The sequence below is a fragment of the Stegodyphus dumicola genome, chromosome 9 (genome assembly GCF_044657685.1).
Source record: "Stegodyphus dumicola isolate Sdum_Otavi_A_Nest chromosome 9, ASM4465768v1".
NCBI lineage: Eukaryota > Metazoa > Arthropoda > Arachnida > Araneae > Eresidae > Stegodyphus > Stegodyphus dumicola.
Genome location: NC_140776.1, coordinates 171817497 through 171824668, shown reverse-complemented (window position 1 = coordinate 171824668; position 7172 = coordinate 171817497).

Here is a 7172-nt window from a genome sequence, read left to right as displayed (position 1 = left end):
TTTCCTCGATGCAGAATTTCTACTGCGATACGTTGTAAGGGGTCTTTTCCTCTTTACCAAAGCTTCTTTACGCGGCGGCGTTGCTTTCTTGTATTTCTTAAATCCTGGAGTCTGAACGATTTCATTTCTTCTTTTCGGTACCGTCGCATGACTTGTAGCAGAGCTAGGTTTCTCTTCAGTTCTCTGCTTCTTGGGTGGTGGAACGGGTGACGTTACTTCTGGACCTTCTACTTCTTTTACGCTTGAGTCCTGCAAGAAACTTTTAAGGATTTCAAAATAATGATAATCGTGATAAGTGGTAATGAAATATGACCTTCGACCCCACTCACTCGGTGTTGCCATACTACGCTATAAGTAAACGAATCACGCTTTTTTTTTTCGTACTCCAGGTACTTGCTACTATGGCTCCTAAAAACCCACAGCCAACTCTATAGTCAGTCGGCTGTGCTAAAAACTGAGCTGACGCATCAACTACTTTTCCACCCTCCCGGCAGTTGTGCTAAAGCATTGCGAAGGATACTTGGAATCTCGCGCATTTTATATTTGATCATCGACAGTTCACGACAGCGTGTTTTTTAAATTTCAACAATTTTAACCGTGAACAACCAGCGTATTATCCGCACTGGTGGATAGTCCGCAGCTTCAAAAATTCGCATTTTAAACACAGATAGTCCGCGGACTATACGCGCGAAATTACGGTAGTTGATGGATGATTAAGTGAAAAAAAAAATTTCAAAAATGTCATGGATGCTCTGAAAAATTTAACTCTTTAGAGGAATGTTTTCAGATAAATGATGCACAATATCCGGTTAAAGATGCATTTGGGTAATAACGAAATTTTCTGGAATTTTTCCGTCTTTCTTCTTGGAAGTTTCTTTTTCCACAAAATTCATAACAAACTTAATTGCAACTCAACGGAGTACATTAAATTTCGCCATCACTAAATTCAACAGCATCATTAAGTTAGAACCAAGTCTTTTGACCTAAGTGGTCTAAAACAAAGGATTATCGACATTTTTTGCCCCATGCACCCTTTCACTATTGCTAGAAAAACATTTCCCCCTTCCTTTCAAAACTTGAAAAATAAATATATTTATCTAGATTTAGATGATATTTTAAGGTGCTTCATAAGCTAAGTAACGAAAAGTGTAGAAAATATTCATAAATATCAAACCTGCATAAAATAAGTTATTTATATTTGTATATTAAACTAAATACAGTGGTGGCCAAAATTGTGGACACTTTTGGAAATTTTTATGTTTATGAACTTCGTATGCTTATAGAAAATGTTACGTTTTGCAAAATTCAAACTTGTATATATCATTTTAAAGAGAATTTATTACTGAATGCAATACAAAACACGAAATTCAATTATTTGCAGTACAAAAAACGTTATATGTACTTTAATATAAATAAAAAACACAGTTATGAAGTGGTTTGTAATGTCTAGCTTTCCTGGCCAATCCCTGTTCTTGTTCTCAGAACCAATCAAATGCTAGTAACTGCCAGTAGAAGCTGACATCATGTTCACAGTTGAAACAATTGGACACCTGGAAAGAGACGTAATATTATTGTGTTACGAGAAAGTGGTCTTTCCTATGCTGAAATTGCAAGACAGGTGGGTGATTCAGTGACTACATCTGGAGTCCGAAAGTTTTGTTTATGATATCAGAAGACAAATTCTATAAAAAACAAAGAAGGAAAAGGCCGAAAAAGGTGCACCACATCTATTGATGACAGAAGAATAAAAGGACTATGTCTCCAAGATAGAAAAATGTCATCAGCGGCCATCAGAAGTGATCTGAATGATGCTGGTGTTTCTGTCAGAGAAGAATAATCAAGGAGAAGATTAACAGATGTTGGACTGAGAGGTAGAATTCCACGAAAAAAGCCTTATCTTGATTTTCAGCAACGAAAACAAAGACTACGGTGGGCAAAGGAACACATTAATTAAACAGATGATCAGTGGTCACACGTTATATGGAGTGATGAAACTAAGATATCCTTATTCGGTGGTGATGTGCGAAAATATGTAAGACGTAGAATAGGAGAAGAGCTACATCTTGACTGCATTCAAGCAACTGTGAAGAACCCAGTTAGTGTTATGATTTGGTCATGCATGTCAGCAGATGGTATTGGTCTCCTTCATGTCATCGATGGGACACTGAATGCCAGAAAATGCATTGACACTATTCTAGAACTAAAACTTCTACCTTTCATCAGAGATCTCTTTCCCAACAATGCTTCGTTTATTTTTCAGCAGGATTCTGCTCCTTGCCATATGGCCAATATATCGAAAGAGTGGTTTCGTACAAAGAGCATTAAATTGTTGCCATGGCCAGGAAATAGTCCTGACCTCAATCCTATTGAAAATTTGTGACACCGTTTGAAAATTCTTGTCCGAATGAGGCGCCCATCAAATAGAAGGGAACTAATTGAGGCTATAATTGTTTCCTGGCATCATGTAATAACGAAAGAAGAGCTTAAAACTCTTGTCAGCTCAATGAAACGTCGACGTGAATCTGTAATAAAAAATAAAGTTAACCCTACTAAGTACTGATAACTCACTGCAATCATCACTATCTAACGTGTATCGATAACTATTATCGTTTAACTTTTTTGTATTGCAAATAATTGAATTTTGTGTTTTGTATTGAATTCACTAATAAATTCTGTTTAAAATGATATATACAAGTTTGCATTTTGTGAAACGTAACGTTTTCTATAATCATATAAAGTTCAATAACATAAAAATTTCCAAAAGTGTCCAGAATTTTGCCCACCACTATACTTAATAGCTAAATAAAAGACTGTCCTCCCATCTACCCTTAAAACTATGAAATTTTTCCCAAAGGGAATTCCCCCTGGCTGAGAATCCCGGTCTAAGACATCGCTTCTCTTTATTTGAATCTTTGCGTAATACTTAAAATATCCGATTGGAAGATGAGATTATGGAATGTGAATAAGCGATGGGTTTATGGATGGAACTGTGAAATTATTATGATTTGAAGATGGGATTATGACCTTATGGGAATTCTACATAAACATTCCCCAAAGCAGTAACAATTCATGGACAAACTAAACAAACCACAGCTATTCATGGACATATGATTAAGCTCGTCAGCCAATTTCTTGCGAAACACTAGGGCTCCGGAAAACATCGGATAAGGAAAAATATCCGATCATCAGCTGTTCTGAAAGCTGTCTATGCATTTTCATCTTCTTTCTTATTTCACTCATTACTTTGTAAGGTTTATCCTAAGTTTATATCAGTTAATTTTTGGTTAAAGCCACTTTCCTGTCGCTTCTAATTTCAGCTTACAAATTTCCTGCCAAAACGTGTTTTCAGAATCGCGGTTCAATGCAAATGAAGGAGGAGAAAGTATTAGTATTAGTAGAAGAAAATAAAGTCGAAGTTCTACTGACTTCGTTAGAGAGCCAAATATTCTGATAGCGCGCGTTTGCCTTTTAGGCTATACTCTCTCTATGCTATTTCTAGGCCATACGTTAGGCCCTTGATAGTTTCGCCGTTTAGTTAGCGTTAAGGGGCCCAACTCCTGCAGAATTTTGATAGCTTTGGCTGTATCTCTTTAGTTAGGTTTAGTTAAGTTTTATTTCTTAGCATTCTTGAGTTCAAGCCCAAGTGTAGGATTTCCTGTACGTCTTGAGAGGGGATCATCTGTTAGCTTTATTTCGAACAATAAAGGGTAATTAACTCTTCTCGAGTTCTATTCTCTGTCTATTGAACTAAAGCGATTATTCTCTTACCATTTCTCGAGGTTCCATATGTTTATCTGTAAATTATAGGTTGGAACATTACAGGGGCGCCCGAACTAAAAGGCTGGTGGACAATGATTCTCCACACTCAGGATTTGCCGGCTGGATCTCCTAAAACCCTAGTCGCCCTTTAAAAGGGGAAGTATATAAGGTATTTCTCCCGCCTTCTTAGCATGTCTTCGTGGTGTGGTGATGTGTACGCTGGGCGCGTATTCCAGAGGTCCGCGGTTCAATTCCCAGCGAAGGGTAGCTTGAGCTTGACATTGAGGAGCTGAAATTTTGAGAGCTAATTATTTAAAAACTACTCGAGGGATTTTTACAGACATAATTGGAGTTTGGCATAATTTGAGTCGTATAATCGAAATATGGAAAAAAAATTGGCATCTCATTCGCAATGTACAATATAATAGTTCTCAATGGCCTCTAATCAACATCTCTTGATCGTCGTCACAGTTGCGTTTTTCCAAAGTAACTGTGACGTCGCTGAGCTATAGTAAATTGAGAGCAAAGAAAATTATTTAAACCTTCTGTGTTTTGTGATTTGTTCAAAATTTAGCGATAACTCCTTATCTGTTTAGCAAGGTCTGCAAGCTTTTAACTCTATTTCCAGTTATAATAGCAGTCAGAAAGATTCTAATTTACTATTTGATTTGCAAATATTGAAAGTATTATTATACTCTCAGTAAAAAACAGTAGAGTTTTATGAAGGCTTTAGTTTTAAACTACATAGTCCATGTATTTTCTAGATTTGTCGTCTTGCCATTTCTTTACACAAAACTCAAATATTCTTACAAAGGAAAGTTTTCCTTATCGTGGAAGAGATTAAAGGAATGCAACATTCTACCCTTAGAACCGTGCCGAAAACAGACCTTTACATGCCTTCTATTTATTTACGTGAGGAAGTAGTATAATAGGTGTAAAATCTGCAACGTTTCTGCTTTTTAATACATTCTGATTATTTAATTGCCATACTTTCAATATGCACTAAAACTTCACTTAGTCGGAATGATTGTTGCAACCTGAAATTCGAAGGTAAGTCAAAATGAATATCGTATTATATTTAAAGTCAAATTTTCAATATTTATTTTTTGAGAGGTACGTTTCTTCAATTGTGGCCTACTGAAACTCATTAAATTATTGAATGTCACGTATTTGTTTAGACGCTTTTTCATTTAAGTGTCTAAATAAGAACATAACCTTTGATTTAGCTTTTCAAAAATTAATGCTATGAGAACAATAACATAAATGAGGAATTGGGGGGGGCCACGTTCGGGAGAAATGACGTTCTGTGTAGTCGGTGTCAACGACAAAAGAGTTCTGATCTAACAGATTGCAAGTTCCATAGCAGTTCTATTAATCATAGCTGTAGAAATGCACTTCGTCGTTCTTCATTTCATGTTAAAAACAATTTATCCCTTTCTTTGATATCGGATTTCTAACTTGGCAAGTTTTTTAACTGTCAGTAAACTACGTTAAAACATTTGACCTCTCCAATTCGAAATTCGTTTAGAAAGCAATTCATTACTTTTTTGATATCGAATTTCTGCAAGCAGCTGCAAAATCTTGCTTTTAAGAAATAACTCTTCTTTAACATCATATACGGGGTGGTCATAAAACAATTCTCCAATATATGAACTCCTAACGGCCTACCCAAGCACTCAATCAATCAAATTTTCAGATATTATTATTTTAATTTATTGATAAAATTATTCTTCCCCAGTCTTCTCCCCAACGTTTTCTGTGGATGCCCATGCCCAATATTTTTAATGAAAAATTCATTTTTGTGATTAGGAAGACTACATGTTGTGCACTATACAAGCCTATGTAACAAATGAAAGTTGATATGAGATAAAAACAAATTGCACAGCACAGAGAATAAAATATTTAAGATATTGAAAAGTAACCTTCACATAGTTTTCAAACATTTGTACTCTAATGTGAATGGCTGCTATTCTTGCTTTTGCTCCTTTCTTCCATATTTTTCACCACTAATATTTTCATTAGAAACTCTTTGTTGCATTTTAAGTGTTCATAAAAATCACATGAATATTTGAAAGTTTAAGTATTCTTTTTGTTGACCCCTCTTCATAATTAAAAAAAATCTTTTGTACTACAACTGCTGCATTTAACTGCGAATAGTTTAGGCTCCTTCAAAACTGCTGGACATTTTATCAGTCCTGAACTAATCCTGAATGTAATTACTAATCTCGGATATTCCGGGAAAATCCTGCACGCCTAGTAACTTTATGTATAAAATACAGTACAAACTTCAAATATGAGTGAAACTGTGATTTATCGTGTAAGCAGTGTTTCTTTATATGCTGTGATCTTCGAAAATTTAGTTTCCACTGATGTTTCATTTAATTTCCTATAAAGGCTTCGATTCCTTCAAGCACTTTTCTGTCTTAACTAATGTCTGTTTTCATTTAATTGTCACTACAAGTATTACTATCGTGTTCGATTGACTCAAAATTATCAACTTTTTATAGGTATACTTTGCAGTCACTAAGAACTTCATATAACGTAATTCTGTTTCAAATTTTGGGCTGTATAGTATATGAGAATTACAGTTTCTCTTTTGGAAATATTTGAATTGTTATTATCACAATTTTTTTTCTATTACAATTTTTTTCAGAAGTCTTAATTTTAAATTTAAAGTAAAACTTTCGAAGGATGACGTAATTTCTCATTCCATAGGGTTTAATCAAAACACCCGTTTCCTGAGAAACGAAAATCATGCAAATTTATTTTAACGATTATCATCATAAATTGGCTTCTAAGAATCCCCGTTCTGTTTTCTAATTTTTTACCAGAGAGAGTAACCTTGCGTGTCTGTCTACAAAGAATTTTTTCCCTTGGAGGAACTTTTCTTTGGTTTGAAAACAAATTAACTGTGGGAACAGATTGCTCTGTTGTGATTGAATTTCGTCATTTAGAAGTAGGGCCCTTTTCTTTCCTTTTTATTGCATCCTGTTTTTTTTTTTTTTTTTTTTTTTTTTTTTTTTTTGTTCTTTGACACAAGTTTCACCAAATCAACAAACTACACGATAAACTAGGCCATAAGCTTGTCCGTTTGTTTGCCAAATATTTGCTTCAGATCTGTTTGTTTTTGTTAAATAAATCCTTTAAATTTAGTTAATGTTAGAGATCATGTAGCTTTACATCTAGTTGTAGTGAAAATATAACAGTTATGAGAGGGGAGAAATTACTTAATGTTTTATTGCATCTTTCTATTGGGATAAGCCCTACATCTTATTCAGGAACATTCTTCTATCAAGAACATTTATGATTTCTAGAATTTCATTAAGTAATTACCTGTAAATTTGTATAATTTTTAATTTAGCTGTTATTAATTTGGGGGGGTCTGTGCGCCAGAATATTGAAAAGAAACCAGA